The sequence below is a fragment of the Schistocerca americana genome, chromosome 9, assembly GCF_021461395.2.
Source record: "Schistocerca americana isolate TAMUIC-IGC-003095 chromosome 9, iqSchAmer2.1, whole genome shotgun sequence".
NCBI lineage: Eukaryota > Metazoa > Arthropoda > Insecta > Orthoptera > Acrididae > Schistocerca > Schistocerca americana.
In genome coordinates, this window is record NC_060127.1 from 169,213,886 (window position 1) to 169,233,626 (window position 19,741).

Below are 19,741 nucleotides of genomic sequence, written 5' to 3' on the forward strand. Positions count from 1 at the left end.
CTGACAGGTATAGTCCCCTTAGTGGTGCAGATACGACCTTGTATACGGAAAGACTGTTAGATGGAAAGAAAGACACCAACTAACATACAGAAGTGGGTACAAATTATGGTACCAATGACTATAATAACTGCACTTCGGAACAGTAGGTGACTGGTGGCGTCTAGTGTGGTTGAAGAGTCGCCACTTCGCCTCTTTTTAAATGACGGGAGGCGTCGAGTGTACTGACATCTCAGTGAAGAGTTTACCCCTCAATGTGTGGAGGGCGTAGTTCGGTCAGAGTTGGTCCAGTTAAGCTTTGGGAGTTGTACTCTCTACCACGACTCTGATCCACAGACTCAGCTTACTCTCAACATGAACCAGGACGTTCATTTCGACATTCTTGCTGACCAAGTGTTGCATTTTTCTCTATATCTTCACGAAATGTATTCTGTGAACACTGCCTTTCTCAAAGATAACAACATCTGTGTTCATAGGCCTACATTCATACCTTCCTAATGTGGTGGAAGCTCAGGCATCGTATCACATCTTGTCTGATGCAGTAAACCACTCAACCTTATTCTCGCTGGGTAGCTCTGGGACTAGAATCTTAATTGTGACAATGGTCCATACTTGTGATGATTGACGTACGATTGTACTATTTCGGCCGTACGTCATATTTAACTAACTGGAATGGAAGCATTACACATTTGATGCATTAGTATCACTAACGAATTTAATATAAGAACACATCATATCCCAAGGTAGACTACACACATCAAAAAAAGTTTTGCATCACCCCAGTTCCCAGAACTCCTAAAGTTTGACTGTGAATACTGTATAACAGACACAGCCCCTTTGAATGTTCAGAGATGTCACTAAACCCGCCCAAACATGTAAACAACCATGTATGAGCAGCGCCTATTAGACGGAGGGGGTCCGACAGCCGATCAGTTCCAGTCACTCCACCGGGAAGGAGGTACACGGCTCGTGTTGTCTGTAGTTCAACCATGCCTAGACGGTCAATACCACGGTTCCATCGCGTCCGCATTGTTACTTTGTGCCAGGAAGGGCTCTCAACAAGGGAACTGTCCAGGCGTCTCAGAGTGAACCAAAGCGATGTTGTTCGGACACGGAGGAGATACAGAGAGGCAGGAACTGTTGATGACATGCCTCGCTCAGGCCGCCCAAGTACCGCTACTGAAGTGGATGAGCGCTACCCACCCATTATGGCCCGGAGGAACCCTGATAGCAACGCCACCGTGTTGAATAATGCTTTTCGTGATGCCACAGGACGTCGTGTTACGACTCAAACTCTGCGCAATAGGCTGCATGATGCACAACTTCACTCCGTACGTACATGGCGAGGTCCACCTTAGCAACCATGACACCATGCAGCGCGGTACAGATGTGCCCAACAACATGCCGAATGGACCGCTCAGGACTGGCATCACCGATGAGTGTCGCATATGCCTTCAACCAGACAATTGTCAGAGACGTGTTTGGAGACAACCCGGTCAGGCTGAACGCTTCAGACACACTGTCCAGAGAGTGCAGCAAGGTGGAGGTTCCCTCTTGTTTTGGGGTGGCATTATGTGGGGGCGAGGTACGCCTCTAGTGGTCACGGAAGGCGCCATAACCGCTGTACGATACGTGAATGCCATCCTCCGACCGATAGTGCAACAATATCGGCAGCATATTGGCGAGGCATTCGTCTTCATGGACGACAATTCGCGTCCCGATCGTGCACATCTTGTGAATGACATCCTTCAGGATCAGGATAACGACATCGCTCGACTAGAGTGGTCAGCATGTTCTCTAGACATGAACCCAATCGAACATCCCTGGGATAGATTGATTAGTGACGTTTATGGACGACGTGACCCATCAACCACTCTGAGGGATCTACGCCGAATCGGGGTTGAGAAGTCGGACAACATGAACCAACAGTGCCTCGATGAACTTGTGGGTAGTATGCCACGACGAATACAGGTATGCATCAATGCAAGAGGACGTGCTACTGGGTATTAGAGGTACCGGTGTGTACAGCAACCTGGACCACCACGTCTGAAGTCTCGCTGTACGGTGGTACAACGTGCAATGTGTGGTTTTCATGAGCAATAAAATGGGCGGAAATGATATTTATGTTGATCTCTTTCCATCATTCTGTACAGGTTCCGGAACTCTCGGAACCGAGCTAATGCAAAACGGAGTGAAGTTGTGCATCATGCAGCCTATTGCGCAGAGTTTGAGTCGTAACACGACGTCCTGTGGCGTCACGAAAAGCATTATTCAACACGGTGGCGTTGCTATCAGGTGTAGGAGAATTATAACTTACTTTAGAGAGGAGTAGTTAATAGCCGCGCGGGATTAGCCGAGCGGTCTTGGGCGCTGCAGTCATGAACTGTGCGGCTGATCCCGGCGGAGATTCGAGTCCTCCCTCGGGAATGGATGTGTGTGTTTGTCCTTAGGATAATTTAGGTTACGTAATGTGTAATCTTAGGGGCTGATGACCTCAGCAGTTAAGTCCCATAGTGCCCAGAGCCATCTGAACCATTTTTCAAGTAGTTAATAGTGTATTATGGCACGCGCATCTGTATTCCTATGACTACATACAATTGTCATCAATCGGAAATAGTTTTTTAGGAGCACGTTGCTTTCTAGCAGTTGATGCGAAGCTCTCATATACACGATCCAGTTACGCTAATGTGACCACCCCCTATGTTTGAAGTCAACGTGAAATGACGACTCAGAGACGGAAGGTGGCAGCATTAACAGTGGAGGGTACATAAAGCATGTCAGGGGGACGCGGATAAAAGTGCAGTGAAGCAGAGCAATTTATCTGACATCCAAAAAGATATGATGATTGGTTTTTGGGTCAAGGGTAGGAGTATTTCCGAAACAGCTAACTTTGTAAACTGTTTGCGTGCTGCTGTGGTTAAACTATACCATGCATGGAAAAATGGCGCTGTCCAAAACCAGTGATGAGGCAACTGTGTTCCACCACAAATGACAGGGGTGAAAGTCGGTTGTGGAGATCTGTACTGGCGAATAGAAGTGCAACTCATTCCATGTAGGCTTTCACGGCCGGCGTCTTTATCAGTAAACTCTTCCGGGCTAAGTTGCCGTGGTCGATCTGTAGAACTTCTTCTCCCCTTCGACGCCTCTACGGGGAGGAAATGTCAACTAGGGTACGACGACTGGAGAACCTACGCAAGAAGAAAGGTCAACAACTTTGCTCACTCACTTTTCTGCTACGCTGTCGTGATACCGGTATAGTTCCCAAGTTTTTAAAAGTGAGAAGAATGTTTCATTCGCCACAAGCTAACCGTATTTATTCTCGTATGGAACTGGCATTACTACGTGAGCGGATACATCAGACACGACGAGGACTGGCGGTATGTGATGGCCAACTGCTAAATCTTCATTTACTTATTAGCAATACTATGCAGTTTTGTCATTGGAACAAAGTGGACAGTTTAACATTTAGATCTATGGAGATTAGTGCAGAAGTGTCTTCCAATAGGCAGAAGGATAAGTTTGATCGTCTACAAGAGGGTCGACAGGAAACAGCGATTCCAAACAATTCCCAAACGGTTATTAATTTATCGGAAAAAGAATTGTCTAAGGAAGAACTTTCTGTTCTGTCTAAAGGAGGGAATTTTGCAATAACTCCATCCAAGATTCCTGTGGAGGACATTATTGCTAATATAGAGGCAGGAATTCGTCAGTTACCATCATATTCTGCTGATGAAATTAGAATGGAAACCTCCAGGATATTACGCAAAGCTAAGCCACCCAGCAGCAATCTGTCTCAAGGGGAAAGGAAGGCATTGCGGGAGATCAATGCAGACAAGAATGTTATTATAGTTGCCGCTGACAAGGGAAATGTTACTGTTTTAATGAATACTGAGGATTATCACAAGAAGATCAGTGATCTCCTGGAACCCAGCACATACAAGAAGTTGAAAAAGGATCCCACAACGAATGTGCTGAATGCCACCAAGCGTCTGATAAAACAGTCTTCAATTCCTACAGAAGTTAAAAAGTATCTTTGTGAAACGGAGGCTTATCCTCCGAGATTATATGGATTACCAAAGATACATAAACCTGATGTTCCTTTGAGACCAATAGTCAGCGCAATTGGAGCTCCTACCCAAGGACTAGCCAGACACCTTGCCTCTTTGTTACAACCTCACATAGGCAAAACTGAGAGTCATATTAAAAACTCTCTACACTTCATTGAGAAATTGAGGGAAATTACTGTCGGTCCTAATGACATACTTGTCAGTTTTGATATAGTGTCTTTGTTCACGATGGTTCCAGTTGATGAAGCTCTCTCCCATATAGCCAATATGTTCCCTACTGATATAGTAGCCTTGTTCCAACACTGTCTATCCTCAACCTATTTTCAGTATAATGGTGAATTTTATGAACAGATCGATGGGGTAGCCATGGGAAGTCCCCTAAGTCCCGCAATAGCGAATTTATTCATGGAATATTTTGAACATCAAGCATTGCAGTCGGCCAAAAAAAGCCCCTCGAAGTGGTATCGGTATGTGGATGATACCTTTGTAATATGGAATCATGAGGAAGAAGACTTGAATGATTTTCTGGTACACTTAAATAGCATCAACCCAAAGATTAAATTTACTATGGAGAAGGAGAAGAATGGACAACTTAACTTCTTGGATGTATCAGTTATCAAACGGGCGGATGGGACCTTAGGCCATAAGGTCTACAGGAAAGGTACACATACCGATCGCTACCTCCATAAGAACTCAAACCACCACCCTAGGCAAAAGAGGGGGGTCATAAAAGCACTAGTGGATAGGGCCAATAATATTTGTGAACCAGGCTACTTACAAGAAGAATTAAATCATTTACGAATGGCCTTTGCGAAAAATGGTTACACAAAAAACGAGATTAATCGAGCACTTCATCCAAATAGAAAAATGCCTAAAAATAGGAGACAGCAACAACCATCAGCTGGAAAAGTATTTCTTCCGTTCATCCATAATATCACGGATCGCATTGGAAAAGTACTAGCCAAGTTTCAGGTAGAGACCATTTTTAGACCTACTAAGAAAATTAGTGAATGCCTAAGATCAACAAAAGATGCTCGTCACCCCCTAGCCACCCCAGGGGTATATAAAATTCCCTGTAGTTGCGGCAGGGTTTACATAGGAACTACCAAAAGAAGCATCAATACACGGTTGACGGAGCACAAAAGAAACTGTCGCTTGGGACATATCGACAAATCGGCAGTAGCGGAACATGTTTTTAAGGATGGAGATCACGACATAAAATTTGGTGAAACAAGCGTGCTAGCGAGGACGTCGCACTATTATACACGTATGTATAGAGAGGCAATTGAAATCCACGAACATCAATACAATTTTAATCGTAAAGAAGAAGGATTAAAATTGGATAAGATATGGCGGTCGACGTTGCATCAATCACGTGACAATCGATTGCCTGCAATCGAGAGAACAGACGATAGCCAGAGATAGCTGCACATCGACGCCATGTGACGTGTGGTGGCGCCCCCTACGATCTCTATATAAGCGGCGGCCCCAGCTCCTAGCAGCCAGTCGTCGACTCACCTCGGAAGATGTTCTCCGTAGTTGAGAACGAAACGTCAGGGAGAAGAAGTTCTACAGATCGACCACGGCAACTTAGCCCGGAAGAGTTTACTGATAATAGAAGTGCAACTGTTGAGCAACTGACGATCCAGATGAAACACGGGGCTACCAACAGTGACTCCTCAGCGACAGTACAGGAAAAGTTGCTGTATATGGGCTTTGTCAACAGGCACTTGGTTAGTGCACCCATGCTGGTTGCTGTTCATCAGTGATGAAGACTAGAATTTGGATGCCAGTACCACAGCTAGACATCTACTGAATGGCAACAGGTGGTCTTTTCAGGTAATCACATTTCATGTTCCATCGGAGCAAAAGCAGACACCCTACAACAATCTTTGGAAGGGTCTGGGCCAGAAGGAGCAGTGTTGATGCCTGGGGAATATTTTCATGGCACTCCCTGGCTGATCTCATAATTACAAAAGTAAACATCAATCATTCGGGGGCATGTCCTCCCCTATATGCAGTTTACTTTTCCTCGGCAAGATCTCACCTACCAGCAGTGGAATCCAACGCGTCACACAGCTCGCAGTGTAGGCGCATGGTTCGAAGAGCCCCAGGATGAGATTACCGTACTCTCCTAGCCACCAAACTCCCCGGATTTAAACGTAATCGAGAACCGGTGGGACCACCCCGACTGGGCTGTTCGGGCCATGGATCCTCAGCTGAGAAATCTGGTGCAGCTGGCCACGTCACTGGAGTCGGCATGGCTCCACGTCCCTGACCGTACCTTCCAGAACCCCGCACTCTCTCCGCCAACACATCTCGCAGCAGTCTGGCCTGCAAAAGCTAGTGATTCAGGCTTTCGAACGATGGTCGCATTTATGTGGCCGAACAGTGTATAAGGTCGACGTTTTTAATGTACATGTACTACAAATAAAGGGTGTCCGAAAAGTCTTTCCCTGGTTGGTTGGTTGGTTGTTTTGGGGAAGGAGACCAGACAGCGTGGTCATCGGTCTCATCGGATTAGGGAAGGATGGGGAAGGAAGTCGGCCGTGCCCTTTCAGAGGAAGCATCCCGGCATTTGCCTGGAGTGATTTAGGGAAATCAAGGAAAACCTAAATCAGGATGGCCGGACGCGGGATTGGCCCGCGTCCTCCCGAATGCGAGTCCAGTGTCGAACCACTGCGCCACCTCGCTCGGTGTCTTTCCCTGATTACAGGCTAGAAGTAAGATACAAATATGAAACTTGTGTCGAATTGTTTACAATTACCAAAGTTCTTTTTCCGTTTTAGGTTCGCAGTACGTAAGTAGTGGATGAAGTGCAGTGCCCAAGAAGCCATGTTAACCAATCAGGAGAAGCCACAGTGTGTCCTGTGGTACCATGAGACGCGATCACTAACCACAGTGCAGAGACACTTCCAGACAGCATTTGGAAGGAATCCACCTCATGTCAAGAGCATTAAAGCCTGGTATGAGAAGTTCAAGAACACAGTATCGGTTGCTTACCTTCCGAGGTCTGGTCGACCAAGAACCTCAACAGACAAGGTGGAATCTGTAAGGCAGTCTTTTCTGCCAAGTCCGAAGAAATCGGTGCGCAAGGCCTCACGTGAATTACAGATGCCAAAAAGCTCTCGCCATGACATTCTACACAAACGTTTATTGCTTCGTGCATACAAAGGGCAAATCGTTCAAGCCTTGTTGCCCAATGACAGTACACGTCGATATGACTTTGCGGTCGAAATGCTATCACGTATTGAGGACGATGATGGTTATCTCAGACGAATTGCCTTTTCCGACGAAGCGACCTTTTTTGTCAGTGGAGTAGTGAATCGCCATAATGTGCGCATTTGGGGTTCACAACCCCCTGGCGAGGTCACGGAGTGCACCAGAGGCAGTCCAAAGGTGAATGTTTGGTGCGCGCTATGCACGATCGAATTATTGGGCCATTCTTCTTCGCTGAGGCTACCACCACATCTGCAGTGTATCTGGACATGTTGCAACTGTATGCTGTTCCTCAGCTGCTTCAGTATCACTCCGATGTCTTGTTTCAGCAAGACGGTGCACCGCCTCATTGGGGTTTGGACGTCCGTGCCTATCTCGATATGACCTTCCCTGGGCGATGGATTGGTCGTGATGGGCCAACGGTTTGGCCTCCACGCTCTCCTGACATAACTCCATTAGACTTCTTTTTATGGGTTTATGTCAAGGACGAGGTCTACCGAACACGTGTACCAGATCTTGAAACCCTGCGGCAACGGTGCTACCAAGGGTGCTCATGTGGAAGTTTACTGATGTGTGAAAAAAACCTAGATAGTTTGTAAACAATTAGACACCAGTTTCATATTTGTATCTTACTTCTAGTCTGAGTTATCAATTTATGTAATCAGCGAAAGACTTCTCGGACACCCTGTACTGTAATTATTTTACAGAAATTCATTAATTAAGTCATGTAAGTTTTTGTTCCAACGCATATTTGATTATCGTTCATCATTAGTGCAAATGTGACTATATGCAATTTCTATAAAAGGAGCTGGAAATATTTGTTGTGTTGTTATGGGAACATGTCGTTTTCAGTGAGTCGTTACAAACATAAGGGATGTTCAAAAAGTCTCTCAGCAGTGCCGTATGATTGTTAGTCGCGCGTGCCGTATGCCGCAGTGAATATACCGAAATGAAACTCAGTGAAAAACAAATTATTAATTTATTTAATATTCATTTTACTTACAAATTTTCACATTAAATGTTGAAAATGTCCCCCCTGTTGTTGAATACACAACTCTATTCGTCCAATCATGTTTCCACACACAAGCCGTAACATTTCTTCTGTAACAGGAGCAGTTAAAGTGGATATTACGGTTTTCAACTCATCGATGGATTCTGGACGGTTTTTATAGACAGTTGCTTTCGCTTCACCCCAGCAGAAAAAGTGAGGCGGTGTTAGGTCAGGCGATCGTGAAGGCCAAAGTCCCTGTGAAATTATGCGATCACCAAAAACATCAGCAAGCAGTGACATTGAAACGCGAGCTGTATGAGCGGTTGCACTATCTTGTTGAAAATAATCGTTCAATATTTCACTTAACACAAGTTCTCCTATGAATGAGTACAGAATATCTCTGCAGTATCATTGTCAGTTTATTGTTTCGTTGAAAAATATGGGACCCACAATCCGACGTCTAGAAATTGCAATCCAAACTCCTATTTACACAGAATGAAGTGGTTCCTCATGAATACACAATGGATTTGCAATACTCCACATACGAGAGTTTTGCGAGTTCATGTACCCGGATAAATGAAACCACGCCTCATCAGTGGAAAACGTTTCATTAAGAATATCCCTTTCATTTTGTTGAGCGAAATTTTGGAACCATTGACAATAATGCAGTCTCTTGCCATGATCAGTATTTTCCAGTTCTTGCACGACTGTCACTTTGTATGGGAAAAGTTCTAATTTTTTCCTTGCAGCTGTGTGGGCCGTTCCGACACTAACATCGAGGCCGGCCGCAGTGGCCGAGCAGTTCTAGGCGGTTCAATCTAGAACCGCGCGACTGCAACGGTCGCAGGTTCGAATCCTGCCTCGGGCATGGATGTGTGTGATGTCCTTAGGTTAGTTACGTTTAAATAGTTCTAAGTTCTAGGGGACTGATGACCTCAGATTAACGTTAAGTCCCATAGTGCTCAGAGCCATTTGAACCAGTTTTGAACTAACATCGATTTCCTGGGCGAGTTTTCTTACTGACATGTTCGGACACATGGACATTTTATCGGATATTTCGATTAGTTTATCCTCAGACAAAACGCAAGGACGACCACTTCTCGGTGCATCTGTCATTGAACCCGTACTTCGAAATTTGTTAATCAAATCTCGCACAGTATCGCGATGTGGGAGTGTTGTGTCCGGGTAAAACTGAATTAAATGTTTGACGAACTGAAACTGTGTATTTACCGCCAGCTTTAAATACTTGTTCGACTAAAAACACACGTTCTTCAATGGTTAGCATTTTAACAGTGACAAAAACGAAACAAAGGAAGAAAGGAATTAAACTTAAAATTCACGTCAACACGTAGCGACAAACACCAACGATACTACTGACGCTGGCTGAGATAAACGAAACAGTGGAACGTTGGGAGAGTCCACTTGAAGGGAAGTGACCCAGGCAGGCGAACAATCATACGGCACGCGCGGCTAACAATCATACGGCACTGCGGAGAGACTTAATCAGTCCCGTATATATACATACCGAGCAAAACTCACGATACCTCCAAATATCATGTCGGACCTGCTTTTTCCCGGTGTAATGCAGCAGCTCGACCTGACATGGACTGGTCGTTGGAGGTCTCCTGCAGGGATGTTGAGCCATGCCGTCTCTACAGCCGTCCATAACTGCGAAAATTTTGCCAGCGCAGGATTTTGTGCAAGAACTAACCTCCCAATTGCGTCGCGTAAATTTTCGATGAGACTGATGTCTGACGACCTGAGTGGCCAAATCATTCACTCGAATTGTCCAGGGATTTCGTCAAACCAGTCACGAACTATTGCCGTCTTGAGATATGCAGCATCGTTGTTCGGGAATATGAAGTCCATGGAGTGCTGCAAATTGTTTCCAGGTAGCCGAAAATAATCATTTGCATCCATTGATCGGTTTAGATGGACCAAATGATCCAGTCCGTTCCATATAAATACAACCCACACCATTACGTTCAAATTCATATGGCTCTGAACACTATGGGACTTAACATCTGAGGTCATCAGTCCCCTAGAACTTAGAACTACTTAAACTTAAGCTAACGACGACGCACACATCCATGCCCGACGCAGGATTCGACCCTGCGACCGTAGCGGTCGCGCGGTTCCAGACTGAAGCGCCTAGAACCGCTCGGCCACTCCGGACGGCAATTACGGAGTCATCACCATCTTGCACAGTACCTTGTCGACAACTTGGATCCGTGGCTTCGCGGCATCTGGGCCACAATCGAACCCTACTGACAGATCTTACCAGCTGAAATCTGGACTCATCTAATCAGGCCTCGGTTGTCCAGTCGTCTAGGGTCCAACCGGTATCGTCCCGGTGTCAGGAGAGGCGCTGCAGGCGATGTCGTGCTTTTAACAAAATTCAAATGGCTCTGAGCACTATGGGACCTAACGGCTGAGGTCATCAGTCCCCTAGAACAGAACCACTTAAACCGAACTAACCTAAGGACTAACCTAAGGTCGCACGGTTCCAGACTGTAGCGTCTAGAATCGCTCGGCCACTCCGGCTAGCTGTGTGTGTGTGTGTGTGTGGTGTGTGTGTGTGTGTGTGTGTGTGTGTGTGTTTCTTGAGTGTGAGTGCGCGCGTGCGTGTGTTCAGAAAGAAATTTATGGGAAAAATGTTGAATCTAGAGTGAAGCACATCAGTAGCTACAAACAGACCGAAAAATGGGGATTATTAATGGCAACTGCCCGCAGAGATCTCTAATATTACACATTCGTAGTCTCATCAGGGTAGGAAGGAGAAGACTGTTCTACCAGTGGTCTAGCATGCAGCCACACGGTCATCATTAATGTCTGTCACTGACTCGTATTGACAATGACTCTAATATTTCCAACAAAATGTAGAAAGAAAGGAAATCGATAAACAGCTTGATGCGCAGTACCTGCTGAAACACCTAGTTCACAGGAAAAATTGCGAGAATCAAGGACAAGTGTAAGGTAGGATAGAGGGAAACTGAAGAGAATAACTGGAGGAGAGACATAGAGACTACTTCCTGCTACCTTCTAAAAATTATTGAGAGATCCAAAATGAGTATTACGTCCCTTTATCATCTTCTGCAACTGCAAAATCAGTATCCAACCCACTTTTCCCCTTAGGAATAAAGAGAATATTTTCTCTCTCCAATTTTTGATTCCTGCCACAAAATCTTTGATGCATTTCAGCTACCCTGCGCACCCTACCGTCTTCCGTACTGTGAGTGTGTGTCTGTTTTAAGAACACAAAGAAATGAAGGAAAATACACAACAGGATTCGTGGGTAAAACGGTGAGTGAAAGATCTCAATTGCTGGTAGCTTTATTTCAGTTTCATCCTCTGTACCTACAGATTCTTAATTTACCTATCAATACTTTCGTCAACATAATACGTATTTCTGCTTTCTCCAATTTACATTACTCGCTCCAACTGATTAAATTGCAGACCATGACAGAAGGATCAAGACATGATTCACTACCACTCTTAGGAATCCGAAAAAGGGATTCTACATTGTGCAGTCACATTAATAGGACCACCTGTCAAAAGCCTAAATAACCACCTTCTGCAGCTCGGACCGATGCGATACATGCAGGAAGACTGTCTTGACGTTCTGGCAGGGATATGGAACCATACCGACCCCAGTCCGCCGGCAGCTGCACTACGTCTCTCGGTTGAGGATCAATGGCGAGAGCAGCCGGATCGGTGTGGTCCCACAGATTCTCGACTGGATTTATCTCTGGGGAGTTTGGTGGACAGGGAAGTGCGATAAACTCATTCTGGTTCTCTTCGAACCACGTACACACCTCGCGATCTGAGTCATACGTTGCATTGTCCTGGTGGCAGAGGCCGTTGGGCAGAGGAGAAACAGTCCGCCCGGAAGGCTGAATGGTCAGCGTGACGGACTGCCATCCTAAGGGGCCCGGGTTCGATTCCAGGCTGGGTCGGGGATTTTCTCCACTCAGGGACTGGGTGTTGTGTTGTCTTCACCATCATTTCATCCCCATCCGGCGCGCAGATCGCCAAATGCTCATAAGCCACACATCACGCTGGTAAATGGCAAACAACGCCTCGTTTGGTGTAAGGAGCGTAAATATTGAACAGTAGAAAAACGTTGTGTGGAGTGAGGGAATCACGGTACACAATGTGGCGATCCGGTGGCAGGGTGTGGGTATGCCGAATACGGGGTGAACGTCATCTGCCTACATGTGTAGTGCGAACAGTAAAATTCGGAGGCGGTGGTGTTAAGGTGTGATCGTGCTTTTCATGGAGGGGGCTTTCAACCCTTGTTGTTTCGCATGGCACTATCACAGCACAGGCCTGTTTTAAGCAACTTCTTGCCTTCCACTGCTCAAGAGAAATTTAGGGATGGCGATAACATCCTTCAACATGGTCGAGCACCTGTTCTTAATGAACGGCCAGTGATGGATTCGTTACACGACAATAATTCCTGTAATGGACTAGGCTGCACAGGGTCTTTATCTGAATCCTATAGAACACTTTTGGGATGTTTTGGAATGCCGACTTCGTGCATACGTTACTTCAGGTTGTGTGTAAGTCTAGGGACCGATGACCTTAGCACTTTGGTCCCATTGGATTTCGCACACGTTTGAACATTTTGAACCACAGATGCCTCGGCGCCAGTTTTGGCGCTATCAAAAACCACGGCGGCAGGCGTACAATTTACAGACTTAGCGTTTTTGGAAAGGCTTCCACCCTTGGCCCGAAAGGTAATGATCAAGCTATTTTGGTAGTCGGATGCATTGCCACAACGACTGTCCCCCCGACACGCTTCATGTATCTACCACTGTTAGTGCTGCCAACTGCCGTCTGTTAGTGGTCGTAGTACGTTAGCAGCGAACATAGGTGGTGATCTCTGTGGTGTCACCGCCAGACACCACACTTGCTAGGTGGTAGCCTTTAAATCGGCCGCGGTCCATTAGTGTACGTCGGACCCGCGTGTCGCCACTGTCAGTGATTGCAGACCGAGCGCCACCACACGGCAGGTCTAGAGAGACGTCCTAGCATTCGCCCCAGTTGTACAGCCGACGTTGCTAGGAATGGATCACTGACAAATACGCTCTCATTTGCCGAGACGATAGTTAGCATAGCCTTCAGCTACGTCATTTGCTACGACCTAGCAAGACGCCATTACCAGTTAATATTGAGATTGTAAAACATGTACCGTCAAGAGCGATGTACACCAATTATGGATTAAAGTTAAGTATTCCAGCAGCAACGTACCTTATTGGCTATATTAATTACATTGTCCTGTTCCAAACCTCACGCCAGTTTGCGTGAGCTTAAACGCGTGCATTTCGGCCTCCTCTAGCAATACGGTGTTGGCTCTTCTGCCAACACATCAATCTCATTGGTGTCACTGGGCAGTGTGTAACGGGTAACACGATTGTGAGTGATACAGGGCGATAATTACTGACCTACATGTAATAAAATTGTGGTAACTTCTGAACCATTTGCCGCGGGACATGATGGGAATTACTATGGTATGGTTTAGCCACGGAGCCCATTTTCATTCGGATAAGTTCGACAATAAGCAAAATCGGCGCATTTTGGGGACTGAGAATCCGCCCTTCGCGATCACGAAGCCTCTTCACCCTCAACAGGTGGCTGTGTGGTGTTGCAACGTCCAGTCACGGAATAGTCGGTGCGACATTCCTCGATGGCACGGTGACTACCGAACGGTACGTGAGGGTTTTGGAAGACGATTTCATCCCCATTATCCAAAGAGACACTGATTTCGACAACTACTAAGTGTGTGCCCCTGGTCTCTGTTAAAATTATTGCTGTTATTCTAATTTCGACTGCTTCTTTTATAACAGAATCACTATAGAATGGTGTCTGAGGCAAAACTCAAATCCTTTCAAATTTTATTTTATGCCCATTTCCTAGACAATGTTCACCGACGGCCAACTTCTCAGTTTCGGTCTGTGTAATGTGCCATGGCTAGTAGAAACCCTTCTGTGACACAAAAGGTATTGAATTTAATTGATGAAAGAAGAAAATATAAAAATGCAGTAATGGAAGCATGTGAAAGGGAATACAATCATAAAAAAATTAGATTGACAGAAAGTGCAAAATGGCTAAGCAGGAATTGCTAGAGGACAAATGTGAGAATTTAGAAGCATATATCACTAGGGGAAAGATAGATGCCACCTACAGGAAAATTAAAGACACCTTTGGAGAAAAGAGAACGACCTGTATGAATATCAGGAGTTCAGATGGAAAACCAGTCCTAAGCAAAGAAGAGAAAGCAGAAAGCTGGAAGGAGTATATAGACGGTCTATACAAGGGCAATGTACTTGAGGGAAATATGGAAATGTAAGAGGACGTAGGTGAAGATGAAATGGGAGATATGATACTGCGTGAAGAATTTGACAGAGCAATGAAAGATCTAAGTCAAAACAAGACCCCAGGAGTAGACAACATTCCATTAGAACTACTAATAGCCTTGGGAGAGCCAGCCCTGACAAAACCCTACCGTCTGGTGAGCAAGATGTATGACACAGGCGAAACACCCTTTGACTTCAAGAAGAATATAATAATTCCAACCCCAAAGAAAGCAGGTGCTGACAGGTGTGAAAATTACCAAAGTATCAGTTTAATAAGTCACGGCGACAAAATACTAACACCAATTCTTTACAGACGAATGGAAAATCTGGTAGAAGCCCACCTCGGGGAAGATCAGTTTGGATTCCGTTGAAATGTTGGACACGTGAGGCAATACTGACCCTACGACGTATGTTGGAAGATAGATTCAGGAACGGCTAACCTACGTTTCTAGCATTTGTAGACATAAGGAAAACTTTTGACAATGTTGACTGGTACACTCTGTTTCAAATTCTGAAGGTGGCAGGGGTAAAATACAGGGAGCGGAAGGCTACTTACAATTTGTACAGAAGCCAGGTAGTAGTTATAAGAGTTGGGCAGCATAAAGAGGAGACAGTAGCTGAGAAGGGAGCTGAGCAGGATTGTAGCTTATCCCCAATGTTATTCAATCTCTACATCGAGCAAGCAGTAAAGGAACTAAAAGAAAAGTTTGGAACTGAATTTATAGTTCAGTGACAAGAAATAAAAACTTTGAGGTTTGCAGATGACATTGTAATTCTCTCAGAGACAGTAAAGGTCTTGGAAGAGCAGCTGAAAAGCAGTGTCTTGAAAGGTGGATATAACAGGAACATGAACAAAAGCAAAATGAGGATAATGGAATTTAGTTGAATTAAATCAGGTCATGCTGAGGGAATTAGATTACGAAATGTGGGTAGCAAAGGGGCTGATTTTGGTTGAACTAAATGGGATATAAAATGCAGAATGGCAATACCAAGGAAAGTGTTTCTGAAGAAGTGAAATTTGTTAACCTCTAGGATAGATTTAAGAATCAGGAAGTCTTTTCTGAAGGCATTTTTATGGAGTGTAATCAAGTATGGAAGTGAAACATGGATGATAAAAAGTTTAGACAAGAAGCGAATAGAAGCTATTGAACTGTTGTGTTACAGAAGAATCCTGAAGGTTAGATGGGTAGATCACGTAACTAATGAGGAGGTATTGAATAGAATTGGGGAGAAGAGAAATATGTGGCACAACCGGACTAGAGGAAGAAATTAGTTAATAGGACACATTCTGAGACATCAAGGGATCACCAGTTTAGTACTGGAGGGATATGATGGGGTTAAATATCATAGAGGAAGACCAAGAGATGAATACAGTAAGCTGATTCAGAAGGATGTGGTTTGCAGTAGTTATTTGGAGATGAAGAGACTTGTACAGGATATAGTAGCACAGAGAGCTGCCTCAAACCAGTCTTTGGACTGAAGATCACATCAGTAACAACAGCAACAATAACAACAACAACAACAACAACAACGTGCTGTGAATGCTTTACACAACGCTCAGCAACAGTGGGAATAGTTTGACGTACATAAATACCACCACATTCACAGGGGATACCACACATGCCAGGAACTCAAAGGCCTATGTTGTCTTCAGATACAGTATTACTAGTGTCCTGCTTGACACACTCATGTCATGTAAATGTCTGGGCATAACGTTGCAAAGCGCTATGAAATGAAACTAGCATGTGGGGACTGTAGTTTGTTGGGCGCGTTTTAGGTAAGTGTGATTCATATGTAGACTGCATATAGGACGCTGGTACGACCTCTTCTTGAATACTATTTGAGTGTATGGGATCCATACCATGTCGGACTGAAAGAGAACATCAAAGCAGTTCAGAGGCAGGCTGTTATATTTCTTACTGGTAGATGCGAGCAACGCATAAGTGTTACGGAGATGCTTCAGGAGCTCAAATGGTAACCCCTGGAAAGAAGATGATGTTCTTTTCGAGGATCACTATTGAGAAAATTTAGAGAACCGGCATTTGAAGCTGACTGCCGAATGATTCTACTTCCGCCAACATACATTGCGCCGAATGACCACGAAGGTGAAATATGATAAATTAGGGCTCATACGGAGATGTATAGACAGTTGCTTTTCCCTCACTCTATTTGCGAGTGGTACAGGGAAGAAAATGACTAGCAATGCTTAATTGTACCCTCCACTATGCACCATACAGTGGCTTGGAGATAATTTATGTAACTGAGATCCAGCGTCTCTGATAGTGGCATCCTCATAAAGTGACACAATGTCGCACCGAGAGTATGAACATTCCTGACTGAGTGACATATTGTACTGTCAGCATTGAACACAAGTCACTGCTATTCACAAGCATGACCTTTACAGTTACTTGTTTTTAAAGGGTCTTCTTGCCCATTCACAACCTTGCCTATTTTTATATTCTATTATCCCCACCTAAGAATTTAAACTTCAGTTTATTTACATACTATCATGGAATATATCATTTGAAAGCACTGCATACCAAAACATTCCTTTATGCCTGCGTTACGGTGTGGCAAACAACTTCAGAACTTAGTAGGTTTGTTTCGTTAGCACACTTCAAGAATGGATGGAGATACAATTCGTTTCAGTTAGTGAAGTTGTATTAATAATCCTAACAGTAAAATGTATGTTCCACTTTGTATTAGCGCTGCAGAGTATGAATCTCTGATACCTTTTTTCTTATTTCACTGGTGAGTTTCGATAAGTGAAAAATGTGTTTTATCTGTGAATGACTTTCTTTGAATGAGTCCGATCCCGCCCTTATCACGTGCTGAAACACTCGTGTTTTCTGCTGTATTTTATTTATTTATTCAGTGTTTAATAAATGTATTTCCATCAAAACGTGTGTTGTTACCTTAACTGCATTAATAACTACAAATTGATCTACAAAAATCTGAGAGCGAAATTTGAAATTTCGAAACTTCCTTATGAATAAAAATATGGCCCCATCTTCTTGATATACACTGAATGCCAAAAAGTGAAGCACCTAGTAGACATGGTCAGATGTCAATGTAGCTTCATACACATGCGCAACATCGGCTGATATGTAATTAATGAGAGTTGCAATTCTGTGTGACAGGTAGAATGGCCACAAGATTGCATTAGCGTTGTTCGTATTGTTTTCAGGCCTCATACGGTGTATAAGGACCATGAATAGTGTTTGATATTGAGTGACCTATGTGAGGGGCATGGAGATGCTGCGTACTTAAGTGACACGATGTTGCTCGCATCTGGCAGAGTTTAAAAGGAGCCTTATTGTGGGTCTCCATTTGGCTGGTTGGCTGAATCGTGTAATACTCAGATTTGTGGGCCATCAGATGCGACATTGGTCTAGAGTTGGAGTGCATGGGAAGAACAGGCATTCTCGAGTGTCAGTTTAAGGACCAAGTGACACGAGAGGCCCACAAGAGTAGAGCTGGCCCCAGAGGTGCCAAAGTGCAGAATGTTTATACAGGACATGCAGTAATTAGTACTGGAAACTGATTCAGACATGTGGGTGCGACCCGCCACTGACTTCAGGTTCAAATATTGTCCTTTGTAATAAAATGGAACACCTACAGCTGTCCTTTATTATACAGCTTCCTGTTTCGGTGCTTCAGTGCTCGATCTTCAGGCCTTAACTGATACTGGGAAATTAACTCCAATCATATACACGATTCATCAGTGGTCACCATCTGTGAACTGGTTTTCGCAGACCACCTGTAACAACGGTGTTGCGTCTAAAACCATCAGCTACCAAAGGTAGTTTGCCAAAACCAGTTCATAGATGTTGGCCGTGTACGCGATTGGAGTTAACCTCCAAAACGTCAGTTAAGATCTGAAGATGGTGCACTGAAGCACCGAAAGTGGTAGCTATGTAATAAATAACATCGTAAGGACGATTGTAATGGTTCCATTTTATTACATAAGTGAACGGTCAAAGGCCCTTAAACTTTTGTTTAGAAGGATGGACAAACAAAAATAATACTGTCCTGTTTCGTATAAATGTATTTGAAACGTAAACTTTTCGAGTAATTCTCCATCTACATGGTCCAGTCACATTAACTGGACCATTGCCTATGTTCGATGTCAACTTGCAATACCCACTCACAGACGGCAGGCACTAACAGTGCGCTAGCAGTATATAAAGCGTGTTGGGGGATGGGGCGATCTATATTATGTCAATGGCTCTGAGCACTATGGGACTTATCTTCTAAGGTCATCAGTCCCCTAGAACTTAGAACTACTTAAACCTAACCAACCTAAAGACATCACACACATCCATGCCCGACGCAGGAATCGAACCTGCGACCGTAGCGGTCGCGCGGTTCCAGACTCTAGCGCCTAGAACCGCTCAGCCACTCCGGCCGACTATCTTATGTCAAACGGGGCGCGATCATTGGCTTTTGGTTCAAAATGGCTCTGAGCACTATGGGACTCAACATCTTAGGTCATAAGTACCCTAGAACTTAGAACTACTTAAACCTAACTAACCTAAGGACATCACACACACCCATGCCCGAGGCAGGATTTGAACCTGCGACCGTAGCAGCCTCGCAGTTCCGGACTGCAGCGCCAGAACCGCACGGCCACCGCGGCCGGCATTGGCTTTTGGACAAAGGGTGCAAGCATTTCAGAAATGCCTGACTTTGTAAACTATTTGTGTGCTGCCATGTTTGCATGGAAAAATGACGCTGTCCACAACTGGAGTTGATACAAATGTGTTGCACCACAGGCAATAGGTAGGTGAATGATGGCTGTGGAGGTGTGTAGGGATGAATAGATGTGCAAATGTTGAGCAACAGACTTCCCAGAGGAATCAAGTGGCTGCCAACAGTTCAGACTCTAGCGCCTAGAACCGCTCAGCCACTACGGCGGGCTATCTTATGTCAAATGGGGCGCGATCATTGGCTTTTGGACAAAGGGTGGAAGCATTTCCGCAATGCCTGACTTTGTAAACTATTTGCGTGCTGCCATGTTTGCATGGAAAAATGACGCTGTCCACAACTGGAGTTGATGCAAATGTGTTAAACCACAGGCAATAGATAACGTAGGTGAATGATGGCTG